A 19,427-nucleotide genomic window follows, 5' to 3' on the forward strand; every position below is an offset into this window, starting at 1 on the left:
AAGCATACAAAGCAAAAAATAATTGGAAGAGTAAAAAGGAAAGTACCCGACTAGCCGTCATATGGATCCTACCAAACGTTTGTCAAAAATAAATTTAATTGGCAAATTGATATGAAACAAAGCATTCGTATACTTAATTTCTGTTATCAATTAGTTCTAACAAGATTTTGCACACTCGATGTTGTAGGCATAGTGTGTGGTTAAGAAAATGTGTCGAATACATGGATGAAACCTACTTTGCTTCATTTAATACAAAATGAAGACAAATGTCGCGCTACGCCACTAAAACACTGTTCATTAGTCAGGGCTCAATACAGAGGACAAAGATTAGTTTGTTCGATTAGAGTTTAGCGCCTCTTTTACCATCGAGGCTATATGAGAAGTGGGCCTACAATTTAAAGTGGAATCCAAACGACGGAAATACGTTCAAATTTGAAGGGTCTCCCACCAAGAATTAAAAGAGCTAATCTTTAAGGGCTCCTACCAAATTCACAATTTGATCATAAAATCGATGTTCTATTTTATTTCAATTATACATGCTTTTATAGCAGTAGCTATATTTGACAATAATATTACGACTATCGTGTATGTGGGTTTTCTCGGGGTTCTACCCTTTCCTCCCACTGTCTTCATTTCACTCATTTCTCGTCATCACTGTCTCCTGTAGCCTAACACGGCATAAGCGTGGGACGTAAACCTTAAAGATGTCATTTCACTTCATTTTCATTTGCTTCATCATCACATGTTCATTTTTGTTACTATATATATATATATATATATATATATATATATGTGTGTGTGTGTGTGTGTGTGTGTGTGTGTGTGTGTGTGTGGCTGATCGACTTTCGCTTGGAACTTTCCACTTCCTTATTTTCATACTACCCATTCAGGCAGTGGCGTTTTCTCATGTATGTAAGGTAAGCAGTGCATACCCAAACATAAAACCGATAAATAGCATTATTATTTATTTTATTTTATTCTGATCTGTTTCCAAAACCACTCTTTTCCTTTCCTTTCTTGGCATTGGAACTGAATAATTGTTGCGAGTTCCTCATACTGTCACTGGTAAGCAGCACAATAGCATATGCTTGTCCTCAAGCGTCATTATTTGGTACTGCTTTGCGAGTGTGGAATCACTTCTTCGCATTGCATACCCGTGCCGAAAGTTAAAACAAATACTGTGAAAAAGTATTAAATCCTCTAGTCATCATTAAAGAAATTTCCTACTAAATCTGGTCAAAAGGTCACTTATGAATTATATTTATGAGTGTCCGTTTTACTGTGATATTCAGTTGTTTAATAGTGTACTGTAGTATGTCACTTGAATCTTATGTAATGTATGTGAGGAAGGTATGCAATAGCAGTTTATGATTATTGCAGTAAAAACAAGAAGCCTGTGGAGACTAGGGATGGTCAAAACCGGTTTTTTATACAACCGGAAGCCGGTTTCTAGAAAAACGGAAATCCGAAAAACGAAATTTCGGTTGTGTCCAAAACCAGTTCGGTTTCCTCAAAAACCGGTTCAGTTTTTTTGCCTCCAAAACCGGTTCGGGTTTTTCGCTAAAGCGGTTTCGGTTTCTCCAAAATCGATTCAGTTTTCAGTGAAACTAAAAACACAAAACTGTTTTGGAAAAAACATAAAACTATTTCTATGGAAACGGAATAGGTTTCCGATGAACACTGGTTTTGTAACAACTGAAACCGGTTTCAATGAAAAATGAGCCGGTTTTGAAAACCGAAACTGGATTCGGTCAAAAAAACCGAACCGGTTTTGAAGAAAACCGACCGGAAGCCGAAAAACTGGTTTTTGTGCTCACCATTAGTAGAGACAAAATTAGGAGCTAGAGGTAATTGTTGCATAATCTCTGATCTTCGGCAGTCTAATTTTGCTTTTGGAGTAGACAATAATAATAATAAAAAGTGACTGTGCTCTCAATATTTTCAGTTAATTCAGTCAATTCATACAAGTTAAAACATGTATTCGACATTTTAATATTACAACAATTTATGGTTATGTGGTTTCTCTTCTACGAACAAGTTATATCTTTTTTTTTTTTTTTTTTTTTTTTTTTTAATAATAAGAATATTTGAAGCAATGAAAGATATAACATTAAATGTACAGAAACTTTTTTTTTTTTTAAATGCACTTCTTTCTCAATGTCATCTGCAAACAGTAATCATGAAAAAAGTTTTGGAAAATACAGTTTTGATCATATGCTTGATGAATAAAAGAAAACAAGAGATCAGCAGCATAAGGAACGCGTTCGTGAAAATAGAGTCAGTATTAAACGTTTCATTGATATTTCTTTCTTGGACAAACATTACAGGCTTTCAGGGGTCAAAATGAGAGTACAGATTCTTTAAATAGAGGAAATTACATACAACTGCCAACTCTAGTTAACAAATACGATCCATTATTCGCAACCAATTAGAAAATTCTAATGCGTTTAGTAAATTATCTAATATAATTCAGGATGATCTAATAGAATGTTTCTAATGTGCTGCTTTCATATATGTTGTAATGACCGGCGCCTGCACTATGTAATGACTTGGTAGAGTTAATAATGGATCGAGATTCATTTCCTTTATTAATTTATTATAAAATTTGTTAAATACAGATGTTTTTGATTACAGAGACTAAAATAGTGTTTATTTTGTTATTGACCAAATGACAGGAAATAGGTGTTTTGCACGGTGCCTTTTTTTTTAAAAGGTAGTTTTGAAGGCACCTGCTGGTTTTGGTGAGTTTTGAAGGATAGCTTTCTTTAGCTTAAGGCAGCTTTGCGAAGCTTTGTTGTAGTAAGGATTTTTAGTTTAATGCGACCTTGGGTAAGAATAGGTGTACCTCTAGCTTAGTGCGACTTTAGGGCTGGTATAGGTTGTTTGATCAGTTGGTTTACTGATGTTGGGTTTCTCGGTGGTCCGGCTTTTATTTGTTCTCTTTGGGTTTTTTGTGAGGATTTTTTGGCGTGTTTTGGTGTTTTTTGTGTTGGCTTTTTGTTTGCTAGGCTGTTTACAATTAATAGCACGTGTTGTGTTGACATGCGCTTTTGTTGTGATGTGGGAATCCTTACAATATAAAGCAAGAAATTTCTAAAACTAGTTTTGTTTCGATAATATTGGGTGAAGTTCCCGATGTAAATATTTTTTCTCATATCTCTTATGTATTTCGCTGCGCAGTGTCCGATGGCACAGCTGAAGACAGATTTATAAGTTTCATCAACGTTTCTAAAAATCATCAGACGAAGCCCTTCATATTATCTGCCAGGTAGTTGATGGGTACAATTATGCTCAAAAGTTAGTAAGTTATGATGGTGCGGCCCTTTCTTCCAGTCATTTGAATTGAAATTAGGCGAAAGCTAGAACATCGTGACCTATTGTAATCTTTGCCTATTGTTTCGCCCACAAAGTAACGTTCGCTCGCAAATTGTTCTTCTTAACATTAAATGGATTGTCAGCATTTTTCCAAGTAGTGCACAAAAGAGAGTCATGCACTGGATACTGAAATTCGGAGGAAGCTGGCCAAAGTGTCTGCTCCGCCTGTAGCTATAATTCTTGTTTAGTTAATACTGCATCAGAATGCCACAAGGGTATTATTCCATTGTTTCAGAAAACAGATATCCTGATGAAAAATGGGAGTATGAAGCATTAATTGCTGCTTGTGAGATTTTAGTTTCACTAAAAGACTTCGGATTCAATTTTATATTGAAGATATTTTCAAGCATTTTTTTCACTGACTGATGTAATGTTTTCCATCTTGCAAAAGATGGTTATTGTATTAGTAAAATAAAATAATTGAAAGCTGAACTTGTGAACAATTTGAAGAATAGTGGGAAAATTCAGTACAGGAAGCAAAATACTTCTGAGAGCCACAGATAAAGATGTTAAGATTACATGATGATATTAAGATGTTTCATAAACACATCTTTTGTGAAAGTATTGATACAGTCGTTCAAAACTTTATCAATAGATTAGATTACCTATGGTTCATAGAACTCATCAATTCAGTTAATTGAAATGTAAACAAAAGAATGGTCCTCAAAATAGTTCTGAAATCCTTTAGTCTTATCCTAATGTGTTTTACTTTCTTGCTCTTAGGTTGCAACTATAGTAGGGTCTCGATTATCCGAGCTAATGTGGACCTGATCTAACTCGGATAAGCAAAAACTCGGTTAATACGGATGGATACTGTAAAAATATAAGTGAAATCAAAAATAAAAATTATTTGAGTGGGGTTTTGGGTTCGTTTTCCGGGTGTCACCATTGCTATCATGTGCACCACCGTTAAAGTCTCCCTTCTCTGAATTAACTGGTTTATGACTCGATAAAGACTGATTTCACGGTTTGGAAAATTCTATCTCCTTGCGGTATCCCAGGGCTTTAGCGAAATAAGATCCCCTAAACCGAGAGCAAACGAAAATTAATTTTATTCGCATCTGTATCCATGTATCCACATGCTACAATGCTGAAAAAGAATCTTGCTCTAATTTCTAGTTTGTAGGGACGAACTAGACTAATTTTCACTTCCCATGAAAATTGAATACTACTACTACTACTACTACTACTACTACTACTAATAATAATAATAATAATAATAATAATAATAATAATAATAATAATAATAATAATAATAATAATAATAATAATAATGCAAGAAATAAACAAACATCTTGAATTTAAAATTGTAATTGAAAGATCATGAAAATCAGTTCAATTCATTCCATGGCAGATAGAATTAGAAAATTACCTATATTGCCTTAATAGTTTAGCCTAACAGACTCAAAAAAAAGTGTTACCGTTGAGGTTAGGGATGCAATTTGTTTATGAAAGAAAAAGTTCACGAATTTTAGGTTAACAAAACAATAAAAGCTTTAATGAGTAAAAACAAACAAAAATGTTTAGGTAAAAAAATATTTTAAAAAATCGAGTATGATGAAAATTAACACTGCATTTGGAATATTGTGTTAACAAATGTGAAAAATAAGGAAGAAGGCCTTAGCACCAAAATTAATTTAAGTGAATTACATCTGTTTTCTTTCTTGACCTCCAGCTTGAATGACTTATTACCAGTAACTTGACATACATAAACAAACTAGTGAGATCGATATACATAAACAGTCATATCTAAAATTTACGATTGATTATGCTTTCATAACGAGTACAATACAAGCTGGTTAATTTTACGACCTTACATTTGAAAATACCTATTTACGTAACATTGGATAATAAAAGATTAGCGTTGATCAGCTGATACTTTATGATTAATTATATTCCTAAAATTATGAATTTAAGATTTTTATAGTGTGATGGAACCTGAATCTAATTACCTACGATTTAAGTTAAGTAAAATTAATATATATTCCCGAATAAGTTGGAATACATTGAAATAGCAATAAATCGAAATAAGTTGAAATAGGTCGAAATAAGTTGGACTAAGACATGACTTTGATTTAGAATTTAGTGAGAAATTTGAGAGAAAAGCAGAATGAGCTAAAGAAAATGAGTAAGCCTAAACCTGACTTCTAATTGTTCTTAGTTATCACTGAGAATTGGGGATAATTACACCTGATATTAAATTTGATATCATCATAAACAACAAGAATACCTCATACATAATATCAATGTGATTAATATAGTGATTTAACCATGCATAACACATATATACACACATATTAGCGAATATAGCAAAATATAAAGACACAAATATACACAGATAAATCATAGATATAAGCATGCATAGATACACAGAATACAATTTATACTAGAATATTCATAATAAGTGCAAAGACGTCTTTTGAAAGAAATTTTTAGACAAATGTATCTCATGGTTTCTCTTATGTTGAAACAGTAACATACGCATGTATCCGTAGGTTGTCGTAATTAGTGTGGTCTATGCGCATAGACTTCTGATCGCTCTATTGGTTTGAGGATTGAGCCGCATTCAATGCGGCTTTGCTTAGCCTACTTCATGGTTATTGCCGTACCTACTTTTCGTGATAGAATCTAACAGCTGTTCCGTTCTTAATAACGGATTCCGTATCTCTAACAAAAATGACTAATCGTGAGATTATTCGCGTTTTTCTGATTACTAATTAACATTTAAGCTCTCTACGTCGAACACTTTCATTGAGACATGATACAGACTTTTTATAAAGTTCCTATTACCATATTGATTGAAATGAATTTACTCAGTTACCAACTCCTTTGTAAATGACTTTACAAACATAGTGATTCCATACAATTTAAACAATACACTGATTACACTTAAAAAATATTATCAAAATTTGTTTTGAATTATCTTACATTAAAAGAGTGTCTGTCAACGGCTTAGACGTATTTTCACTGCATACAAATTTAAACATTCTAGTTTGAGTACTTATTAGTCATATTTTATCAAGAATCGCACAATTCGAGCCACTAAAAAGTCTACATATATTTTGTTTACATTTAGTTTATCTCTTTTTATCCGCAATTATGCTTCATAAGTGACAAAAACAAAAAAAATATAGAAATTAATATATCTTGAATGAGAATGATGCGGTCACTAATATCACATACTACATAAGTAAAATTGGCAAAGTGTCTCTACAGTTCAATGTAGGCTGACCCTAAATGAAAAAATAAATCCTAATCGTTGATAGCTAAAAGTCGAATTATAATGTCTATTCTCACTGTGATGGAGTTATGTTTGGAAGTCTAAACTATTTCCGGACTTTAATTTTCGTACAGAGAACGTCTTGCATTTTTACTTAATACTGAGAATTTTCCTTTTACTATCAATAAATAATTTAGATGGATCCTACCTTTCGTTGTCACCACTGTCTTGACCACACTTGTTGTTGCCACTGCGCTGATCACACATACACAGAGGTCCTTACGTCTCCTCTTTCATTGCCTGCTCGACGAATGTCTTGGGTCCTGAGTTCTGTCCTCAGACTCCTCCTGAGCCTTCCTCCTAAACTACCAGGAGCGACGCGCTGTGGTCTGTCCATGTCCATCGAAACAAGCACTGTTCCGCTGATTCATCTCTCCAACAATGCACTTTTCTGCACTAAAAATTCCAATTATTACACTGCACCATCACTCTTTGTGTCGTGAGTGTCGTGTCGCACGGATTAATTATATTAAATGTTTTTATGAAGTGTTCATGACAATTCAAACTAATTTCGTATTATTAGGGTTAGTCTAACTGCTGTTTGAAACTGTGTAGGCAACGTTCAAGTTTGTTTTCACGTCTAGTTAGTAATCGTAGCGTCTTAGCGAAATCAGTTTATCAACGCTCGCTGTGCAAGATTTTTCATAAATGTATGTGTAAAAACTATATCACTCATACAAAATGTCTGTAAACGTTTACGTGATTTCGGAATTTCAAAGTTTTTCTTAGTTGCAGAAAATCTAAGTATAAATGCCTATACTTTAGTGTTGTTGAATGATCGTCCACCGGGCTACTTGTTAATCTAGCCTCGCATACTGTTTCTTAATTAATGTGTGAATTAGTGGAGTGTGTGTGTGTGTGTTCCGGGTATTATAAAAGTTTTTGAACGCACTTGTTCCCGGTTTCTTGACTACGACTGACTGACTTGGAATTTTGAATTCTCAACTTCTCGATTGTTTAGGACACGCCTCTAACTGCGTTTTTGCTCCCCCTAATTTTCTTTCATTGGTCAGATTATATTGGTGTCCTCAATTTTTATTTTCTTGGTTTCCGCCTATTTACGGTGTTCGAGCGTTATCTCTCCAACGTACGTGATTTTTTCAAATTTCACATGTTATATATAAAATTTTTATAGGGGTTGATTTGGCGTCTCTTCGTCTCGTGCGTGGTTCCTGACCATCTTACAGTTCTGTGTTAAAATTTTATCTTGGTTCTACGTGGAGCCATAGTGACGAGTAGGCGAGTTTGACAAATTCCCAGAGATTATTTTCCACTTGGATTCTATTCAGTTTGTGCAGACTTTATTATTTTTCTCTAATTTTACAAAAGGATGCTAAGAGCTGTTTTGTTTTCCTTCCTTGGGCTCACGGAGGGTCCTCTGTATGTGTGGTCTTCTACGCGTGTGGCTTAGGCAGCGGTATAAAGAGACAAAAGAAGGGTCTTTTAAATGTCCTCGCCGACTCCCCTGAAAACATATAACACGCCCTGCCATAAATATGCACCCACATAAATTTGGAGAGTCGGCGCCGTTGAAGTGAACTACTTCCTAAATCAAAACATCTGCAGGAATCATACGGAGAGGCATGAAACTGTGAGTTTATTTTACCCATCCTGCTACAAATATGTTAGTGAAAAGAAGTTTTTTTTTCGCGTAAAAGCGAATTAAAGAACCTATGCTCGCAATTCGCAAGGCCAAGACAGACTTAAAAATTTAGCATTAATCTTTACTGAAAAGAATCTTTCGGAGTAACAGAAAGAACCAAACTTCTATGACCAGGTTATTAATGATTTTGGCAAGAAAACCTCAATGATTGAGACTCACTTCAAGTAGTTCTAGTTTCAGGCATTTCTTTAAAAAATGTATTATTATTATTATTATTATTTTAATATAAGTAATAATAATAATAATATTGAACTAATAGAGTAATATTAGGAATAGTGTAACAGCAACAGCCAGGGTCTTAGGTATTATTTGTAGTAGTCGTTTTCATTCAAATGTTAAATATTTTTACAGTTTGCAGAACATAAACTGACAGGCTTTATACGATTGCTTACGCAAAGTAAAATTTCACCACATACCACTGCATTTAGGCTATTAATTATTGAAAATTACAGGGTTTGCTCAAAGAGTAATGAGACTGGCCGCCGCGCAGCGCTCCAGTCGCTACCAGAGAGCTCTCAGTGGGTGGTTTAAGTATAAGTAGTGGGGGGTCTTACCTAAGCATCGCATTACGCGGCATTCGCTTCTGAGCAGTGAGAGAATGAGGATCGATTGTTGTGCAAAGTGTTTTTTTTTTTTTTTCATTTTGATCACAGATAAAAAGTGAACGATAGAGCAGTGATACGCCATCAAATTCTGCGTTTGCTTGGACAAAACTGCTTCAGAGACTCTTGCCTTGATTGAGCAGGCCTATGGACACAATGCCATGTCGGTTTTTCGCTGGCATAAGGACTTCAAAGGCGGAAGGGAGACAGTTAAGGACAAAGATCGATCTGGACGCGTTCTTCGATGAAAACGTGTCAAAGGTTAAAGAACTCTTGGACTCTGACCGTCGGTTGAGTCTGCGATTAATAGCAGAAGAACTTAACATTTGCAAGTCAACGGTACCAAAAGTGTTGAATGAAATGATGAACGAGAACAATGACGAGTTGACGTGTACTGTGAAATGGTGGAGGTTGTGGAAGATAAAGCAGACCTTTTTCTGTTCCCCAAAGTGAAAACCACCCTGAAAGGTCGCCGTTTTGATGACGTTGCCACCATTGAGAAGACCGTAACCAAATCTTTAAAAGGCATTTCGGAAGCTGACTTCAGGGAGCATATGAATCATGGAAATCGCACTGGCAGCGGTGCATCATCGCCCAAGGGGACTAATTTGAATTTTGAGGAGTTGTTAAAATCGGATTAATAAATTCCTGTTTATAGATTCAGACTCATCACTTCTTGGACAAACCTTGTATCCTGTAGAAATATTATTGGATTTTGTTCCATTTTAACATAGTATTCCTTTTCTATATATCCTTTAGCACGATGCAGAGAAGAAACGTGCTTGCATATCAACTATAGAAATCGAAGAGTTTATTCCTTTCTTTTTATTTTTAGAGATACTAAGATACTACATTTGTCTGTGACTTTATTTATGATCACGTAGACATGCCGGTTTGTGATCATTCTAGTTTGCGACCAAGCCAATTACTGTTCGTTTAGCGATTCCAGTTCGTGATTGATAGATATGTGAGATTTGTTAACTATGATAAAATATTCAAGTTTGCAACCATTCAGTGACTGATTTTGTTAGATGAGGAAAGTACTTACATTTATTGTTCCGGATATATTCACCAAATTACACAAGAAGAGTTCAGACATAGCGAAGTAGTATGCAGTGGTGGAGTACTGGCTCAAGATGTGTGTAGTTCGGGTTTGATTCTTGTCTACGAATCTGATAATTTCATCATTAAGTCTTTTAACCTATAGCGCCCTAGGTCAAATAAAACCGAAGAAGAGACCGTACACAGTAAAAATTAAACGTTGTTCAGTGGCACACGCAAAATTTTATCAATAGAAGATTAAGCACTGAATCTCTTACTGTTTAAGGACACTCTTGACTTTGTGTGTATATCTTAATATAGTAAATGTTTGTTTTCCCAGAATATCTTGTTCAAGTGGGTTAAAACTCCGAAACTCCCTTACGTACGCCATTGGTGTTATTACAACTCAATTTGAACGCAGGCCAGTATTCTCAGCATGGCTTCAAATACAGTGCTCCCACTTTAGCGTGTTATTTCAACATCAAAGGAGCGGTGTTGCGGCTAACACAGGCCTGGCATTACCGTTTTGGCACAGAGACAGTGTTTAGCGGTGTGAAAATAATACCACAACAGCGTTACAGAACTAGGCAAATAAATAAAGGAACGCGGAAATAGGAAAAGCGCCACAGTACATAGGCCTACAACTGTGTGTTGGTAGCACTTGTTGGGATCGGAAACATTGGGTAAAACGTACCGGGAGGATGGAAAAAGACACAGAAAGCAATTCGAGAGACGTATCCCTATTTCGGAAATGCAGCAATCCCGAGCTATAGCCCGCCGAAACTGCGGTTGATTAATCCTACAAACGAGCGAGAACGAGAGAATGAATTGTCGGAGAAAGTTCGGGTTAAAGGAAATAGTGCATTATTGGACCTGGAGATTCGATTCATGTACAAATCGATTAGGAACAGTGGCGGCGCAAGAGAAGAATCACAGAAATGTACAGTATTACTATCGAAGCGTTGGGAAAAGGGCTAGGGAGAATTGACAGTGATTCATGAGGACATAACAAAACAGAAGGAGATTGCCGGCGTCACGAAAGCTGTATAAATTGTGGCAAAATGTGGAATCTCAAAGCCCGGATATTACCGAAAGTTGAAAGGGATAGGAAGCAGGATCCTTGGAGCAAGAAATATGTACGTAATAAACGACCACGGAGTGACGTATGAGGTCGGGTGCAACAATTGTACATTGCGTGTATGGTAATGGAGGACGACACATACTAAGACTGAAAATTATACTGATAAAAACAGCAAAAGTACTTACATTCACAGCAGGTGCTCAAAATGGCGCCCCCTGGTTTCGATGCAGACAACGGATTGTCGTGATAAGTTTTGTCTCATCTTCTCAAAGATGCCTAGTTTTGTGCTAATGATATCACAGGCAACGAGGATTCGTGCAAGGAGGGTTTCTTCGTTCTGTATAGGTGTGTAGTTGTCAAGAGATTTTACATAAACCCACAAGTAGAAATCAATTGGATTGAGATCAGGGGATCGTGCCGGCCAAGAAATAGGACCTCTCCTTCCGATCCACCTATGCAGGAAGGAATAGTCAAGGCACTGGCAAGGAGCTATTCCTAAGTGTGGTGGAGCCCCGTCATGCTGAACCCACATACGTTGACGAACATCAAGAGGTACATCTAATAATTCAGAAAGTGTTTCTTGCACGATCAATGCGTACAATGGTGTAGTTAAGCGACGTGGTAAGAGATATGGTCTTATAACCTTGTTACCGACGATGCATGCCCAGACATTTACCCCAAATCTCTGTTAATGTCCACGCACAATGATACCATGGGGATTTTCGTCGGCCCACACATGACTATTCCGGCTACTTATAACATCTCTCGTAAAACAGGCTTCATCTGTGAAGAGTATCGCGGCATGAAACTACGGGTCGTACAAACAGCGCTGCACTAGCCATTCACTAAACATCACAAGGGGTGCGAAGTCTGTAGGAAGTAGGTCTTGAACTTGCTGTGGATGATAGGAGTGCAGTTGTTGTTCACGGAGTACTCTCTAAACAGTACTGTGATCAACCCTCACTTCATGTGCTAATGCTCTAGTGTTTGTCGAAGGTTGTTCTGTCACAAGATCAAGAATCTCTTCTTTAAGGTCTGAAGTCCTGGTTGGTCGTCTCCTTCAGCGGTCGTGACGTAACGAGCGCAAGTGTCCCGTTTCCCGTAAACGCCAAAATAGCCTCGGAAACACAGAGTACTTTGGATGCCGCCTGTCTGGATACCTATTGTGATACAACCTTGTAGCTGCATGACTGTTTCCATTAGCTAGCCCATAAAAAATCACCTTATCTGCAAGTTCTTTAAACGTGAATTCCATTTCACTCCCGCACTAATCCCGCTACCAACTAAGAGCACAGACAACGCATAGGTACAGATACTGAGAGACTACCCACGAAATAGAAACACGCCTTCTTCAGTTTAGTGAACGAAACATTCGCCTGCCAAACAATGACATAAATGACCTCCGAGTATTGTAATACAGCGGGCGTATGGCCACAGAGACTCTTGTTGTTTCCTCTGTTGGTGTGCAGCAAACAACGTAGCTAATGTATGATATTCAAGTAAGGATAGGTGTCGAATGATGCTTTTAATAAGACGAAACGTGTTTTGTTGTGGGTTACTAAAAAGGGCTTTCAAGAAAAGATTTATGCAAGATTGCGTGTGGACCATTGTACTTGCCACAGCGTCACTAAAGAGGGATAAAACGCAACTTGAGGCTATTGAAAGTCAGGTCTGGTGTACAACGATGTCATCGAACACAACTTTACATGATTTGGGATCGACTCCAGGACTCCTGGATTCAGATCTGAGTCCTTTACCACGCAACCACGATGCATCAAGGATCAAATTAAAAGGTAATAATGTGGGGTATATGAGTTCGAGTTGTGGGGTATAGGAGTTCGAGTTGTGGGGTATAGGAGCTCTCTTCTGGCTTGTAGTCGCCAAATCTAGAAGATGCTGATGCTGATAACTCACCTCCATTTGTACTATCGGTAGCTAGTGCAACCTAATTCGATGCTAGTGCACTCATGTCTTTTCCAAACAAATACCAATGTGTACATCCTGCATTTATGTTGTTCGCTCTCGATATTTCAAACGGTTCTACGTGCGAGAATTATAACTCAGTTTCCACGTCGGATATTTGCCTCCAACGAAGAATATGTCAATCTCCAGTGAACATACCCTTACGCCGCCACTGCTCCTTATCGATTTGTATCTGAATCAAGTCTCCAGGTCCAATAATGCACTATTTCCTTTGACCCGATCTTTCTAAGACCATTCATTCTCTCGTTCTCGCTCTAAGACCGTTCATCCCTTGCACCGCCACTGTTCCTCATCGATTTGTACATGAATCGAATCTCCAGGTCAAATAATGCACTACTTCCTTTGACCCGATCTTTCTCCGACAATTCATTCGCTTGTTCTCGCTCGTTTGTAGGATTAGTCAATCACAGTTTCGGCGGGCTATAGCTCGGGATTGCTGCATTTCCGAAATAGGGATCCGTCTCTCGAATTGCTTTCTGTGTCTTTTTCCATCCTCCCGGTACGTTTTACCCAATGTTTCCAATTCCAACCAGTGCTGTCATATGAGCTCCCTCTTGCGCCGCCACTGTTCCTCATTGATTTGTATCCTCGTCGCCAAAAGCGCCTTTACATCGCCGTGACGGGTATGTGACAGCGCAGTACTCCAAGGAAGGGATGGTTGCATAAGAAATTGTGATTAATTTTGAAGAGTTTTTATTTTGACTAGGGAAATAACGTAGTATAGAGAGTAAAGGCATAGATTTGAAGCATCAGCGAACTCTCATTTCTGAAAAGATTCGTATTTTCAGTTTTTCAATTTATTGTCCTATATGTGAAGTTAGTAACTGCTAACAACTGCTACTAGCGCTTTTCACTCTTCAGGAATTTACTGTGACATTTCCCCAGGACACTTTTCTAAGTCCTAAATGAGTTAGTGAATTACTTGATTCGCCTCACTGTTCTCATTTGAGAATGGAAACTGATTAAGTTGAACGTGAATATGTTTCGCTGTCGTCAAGCAAGGGCCGCAATAAATGTAAATAAGATTCTTATTATTAAATAAAACACAACAGTATTTATTCTATGTATAGCACAATATAATAAAGTTATTAAGCAACATGATAATCACTAACGCCTGCAGGATTTTTTCCAACGGGAAGGGGGGGAGGTAAAAGACCGATATAGAGTTTTTCGATTTATTGCCCTATATATATTAAAAGTCATAAGATTTATCATTAATAGCGTATATTCTCTTACTTTTTAAAATCGCCACTGTAGCCTATTAGTCAGAACATTCATCTCCAGATATAATGTAGAGAGAAGGAAGGAGATATGAAAAGTGGCGTAAGTAATTTTACTGCGCCCTGGATCATCGATTTACTCATACCCGCCCTTGCCCCACGCATTTCAGCTGCTGCGTTATATTTATATATATCTAATATATATATATATATATATATATATATATATATATATATATATATATATATATATATATATATATATGATTCCATGTCAAAAGGGCGAGGATAGAAAGGCCGAAGTCAAAATGGCCCGTCAGAAAGACCCCGCGTCAAAAGAGCAAGTTCAAAAGTGACCCCGCAACAAAAGTGCCGAGTCGAAACTCGTCAAAAGGGACCGGGTCAAAAGATCGTCGCGGGAAGAGAGCCCGAGTCAAAAGGGACATATGTCAAGAACCCGAGTCAAAGAGGACCCCGCCTCAAAAAAGCACAGGTCAAATGGTCCTCACCAGTAAAGAGGACGAGTCGAAAGGGCCCTATGTCAAAAAGCCCAGGTCAAAAAGGACCCCGCCTTAAAAGGACACTGGTCAAAACGGTCCCGCGTCAAAAGGGCCGGGGAAATACAATTCCACGGCTAAAAATCCTGAAATCAAGAGTGGAAATCAGGAGAAAGAAAGAGATATGACCAGTGGCATAACTAATTTTGCTGCGCCCTGAATAATCGATTTACTCATACCCGCCACCTGTCCCACACATTTCAGCTTCTGTGTTATGTGGTTCCATATCAGAATGGCCCGACAAAAGAGCGAGAATGGAAAGGCCCGAGTCAAAACGGACCCGGTCAAAAAGGCCCCACGACAAAAGTGCTCGAGTCGAAAGGGTCCTATGTCAAAAAAAAGCCCAGGTCAAAGAAAACTCCGCACCAAAACTACCCGGGTCAAAACGGCCCTACGTAAAAAAGACCCAAGTTAAAAGGCCCATCGTTAAGAGGAGCCGAGTCAAAAGAGCCCCGCGTCAAAATTGTCCGGTAAATACAATTCCGCACCTGATCGTTCATCATCTATTTACTCATTCCTGCCCCCACATTTTAGCTGGTGAATATATATATATAGCTCTGTCTGACGGGCACGGACAAAAGGGCGAAGACAGAAATGCCTGAGTAAAAAGGACCGGCGACAAAAGGGTTCGAGTCAAAAGAGACCCAATGTCAAAAGTGCCCGAATCAAAAGTTCGACGCGACAAAAGGCCCTATCTCAAAAATGCCCGGGTAAAAAATGACAACTCAAAAGGGCACGGTTTAAGACGGTTCCGTGTCAAAATGGCTCTACTCAAAGGGCCCCGCGACAAAAAACCCCGAGTCAAAAGGCCCCGCGTTAAAAGAGGCCGAATCAAAGAAGCCCTGCGTCAAAAAGGTCCCTGTCAAAAAGGCCCAGTGACAAAAGGCCGGTAAATACAATTCCACGGCTCAAAAGCCTGAGATCAGGAGTGCAAATCACGAGAAGGAGAGAGATATGACCAGTTGCGTAACAAATTTTACTGCGCTCTGTGTCGTTGATCATTTATTTACTCATACCTTCCCCATGCCCCCACGCATTTCAGCTGCTGAATATTTTATGTCACAAGAGCACGGACAAAAGGGCGAGGACCGAAATGCCCGAGTCAAAAGTGCCCCACGACAAAACTGCCCGAGTCATAAACGGCCCCGCGTCTAAAGGGCTCGTGTCAAAAGGGCTCGGCGACCAAAGGACCTGAGTCAAAAGGGTCCAAATTAAAATGGTTCCTGGTCAAAAGAACCCGTACTCGGTGACAAGAAAGCCCACGTCTAAGAAGCCCTGGTCAAAAGTCAATAGGGTTCGAGTCGAAAGTGCCCCACGTGAAATAGGTCCGAGTGAAAAAGTATCCGCGTCAGAAGGGACCAGTGGACCGAAACTTTTCAAAATTTGGTCACGGGTAGCTTAGTCTAGGGCCCCAGATCAAGACGAAGAGCTTTTATTCTAATTTCGAACTAGGGGATCTCAGGGGGACGTTTACCGGGACATGTAAAAGTACTAGAAAACGACCGATATCAGTGTCGATTTCATAGTTTTCGCGGTCGCTGAGATCAATGGTGAAACTCCGATCGCATTAACTTCCAAATTCTCCCTATTCGGCTGCGGGCTGTTAGTCAACGGGGGGGGGGGGGATACCGAAACGTAAAAGTAATCCAAAATGACCGATATTAGTGTCAAATCCATAGTTTTTGCGGTTGCTGATATCAATGGTGACACTACCATTAGCGATGAGTCGAATTCATCCACCGTTGTATGCGGGCCTTGGGTCACCAGAAGGGAGAATTCTGAGACATGTAAAAATAATCAAAAATGACCGATATTAATGTCAAATCCATAGTTTTCGGGGTAGCTGGGCTTAATGGTGAAACTTAAAACCGCATTTACTTTCACATTTAGCCCCCATCAGCTAAGGAACGGGGGCATTATAAAGGGGATCACGAGACAAGTAAAAATAATCCACAATGACCGAAGTCAAATCCGTAGTTTTCGCAGTCGCTGAGATCAATGGTGATACTTTCATTAGCGATTTTTTTTTCAAATTTAGCCACCATTGTATGCGGGCCGGGAGTCACCGGAAGTGGGGATTGCGAGACATGTAAAAATAATGGAAAATTACCGATATTAGTGTCAAATCCATAGTTTTCGCTGTCGCTGAGATGAATGGTGATACTTCCACAGGCGTTGACTTCCAAATACAGCCCCCATCGACTGCGGACTAGAGGCGTTGTTTTTTTCAAAATTGGAACCAGATAATCATAGGGGCTTTTACCGGGATATGTAAAAAGTAGTAGAAAATGGCAGATGTTAGTGCCACATTCATAGTTTTCGCGGTATTGGTTGGGGACCAGAGTTTTTTTTCACAACTCGAACCAAGGGGGTCTGAGGGGGCGTTCACCGGGACATGTAAAAGTAGCAGTAAATGACCAATATTTGTGTCGAATCCATATTTATCGGAGTTGCTCAGATGTATAGTGACACCGCCGATAGTGTTTACGTTCAAATTCAGCCCCCATCGGCCTTCCCAATGAAAACACATGTACGTTGTTGGATATATATTCACACAAAATATGTCCAATTTTAGAAATGTTTCTTAATTGTTATCCCGTTGTTCAGTTTGTTTACATTGATATTTTATCTGATCCGTGCGAAGAACGGGCGTAACAGCTAGTACGAAATGGTAAAGTGTTTTTTATGAACCAAATTACAATGAATTCAATTATATAGATAATTATTATAATTATAATACATAATTATTTCCTTGTTGAATTATAGACTTTTCAGTGGAAAAAAGAATAAAATTTGGAAGTCCCAAATCAACGTAAAGTACACCAACGTAAAGGAAAAATGTATAACATTTTCCATATAATTAAGCTTACAAATTTAAAATTTCCATGTAATTAAGCTAAATTTCCATTTTTGTGTCGTTTTGTGCGCCTATTTCCTCGTTTTCTGTGTCACCGGAAATGGCTCAATGTTATCCTACAAATATGGCGGAACAAGTTAATGCTGTTCCGTCAGGAACGATTTCGAGGTAATTTCCTTCACATCGTCTTGTGCGTGTTTTCTACCGTTTTGGAAGCCTATGTCCACGTTTTGTAAATCAATGGTAGTGTGTCAAAATGGGCATTCAATGTGGGAAGAAAAATGACCCACTCTCCCACCAAGATCGAATTTCGAGGTCGCTTTTTTCGCATTGTTTAGTGCATGTATTTACCGTTTCTGCGCATATTTTCGCGTTTTGTGCGCCAACGAACGTGGGTCAAAGATGACCTACAAATATGGCAGAAGAAACATATTTATTCCACTTTCAAGGTCCATTTTGACCCACTTGCACTGATGCACAAAGCGACACAAATCATGCATAAAAATGTGAAGGAAACGACCTCGGCATTCGATGGTGACGGAACAGCATTGTTATTCCGCTATAGGGGAAAGTCGTCTGGTATCGGACAGCGGGTGGTATCGGACAAAAGCAGTTTTCGTTATTTCCTGCTTAAGGCGGCACATGTCAAGCATACAGTGAGTTGATCGAAATGAACTAGCCAAGCCCACGCCATAGTGGATTTGTTCGATAAACGGTGTATCTCGTGCTTCAAAGTTTTTGTATTTTTGCGAGTAATCAGGTGCACGGAGATACATTTGTGTGCCTGCAACTTGTCACAAATTAAATGTATTGATATAGTATTGCAATCATAGTATTTATTAGGGTGTATATATTATAATTTAGGCGTATAGTTGCCGTCGTGTTGTTACGAGCCGGTAGATAGCCATTCATAAGTTGCAAGTCTTTCGGCTGGTATCGGACAAAAGGGAATCGGGTGGTATCAGGCAAAACACTGGTAAGTAAGCTTGACGTTTTTTAATAGTTTCTGGCTTTTTCAGAAAACCATGGGGAAAATACGTGGCAATTGCGATGAAGAAAGTATAAAGCTGGTCATGGAGAAAGTTATTTCCAAAGAAGCACGTGCGGCCAGTGCTAGATATGGTGTTTCTTAAAGTACATTAGGAGATCGTGTCGAAAACTGTCGGAAGGGAAAGAGGTAACAACTAAACCTCGCTGCTCGTATAACAAAGGCACACTTAGTAGAACGTGACCAAGAAGGAATATTATGCAATCATGTAAAGGCTTTGTATAGTTAACTAGTCTAATGCCACTAAGAATACCAGAATTTTTTAAAACTAGTTTACAAACTTGCTGAAAAATATTATAATCTGTGGGGAGTCTTTTGATGATTGGATACAGCGCAAAATGTGTAGACTTGGCCCATAAACAATGTGAAAAGTTTGAAGGCAAACTGTTTTATCATTGTGATTTGTGTCAGATTAAAAAATAACATCTCTTGATGAGACTAAGAATTTTAAAGTTCTATTTTTTACTCTTATTTTAGTCTGTATTTCAAAGCGTAATAAAACTCTATTTTGTGTGTAAGAACTTCTACAAGTAAACAGCTAATAATTGCAATTAGTTCTGTTATTAAATTACCTCAAAAGACCAATTCTCTATAGTTTTATGTTTGTCCGATACCACCCTCCACTTTTTAAGAATGCTTATTTGTATTACCTTTGATTTTTTACAAAAATATATTATTATAAGATTTACCTGTCAAATCACCTTTAACATGTTGTGTGTA

Source organism: Thermobia domestica, chromosome 15 (assembly GCF_964235325.1).
Source record: "Thermobia domestica chromosome 15, izTheDome1.hap1.1, whole genome shotgun sequence".
Taxonomy (NCBI): domain Eukaryota; kingdom Metazoa; phylum Arthropoda; class Insecta; order Zygentoma; family Lepismatidae; genus Thermobia; species Thermobia domestica.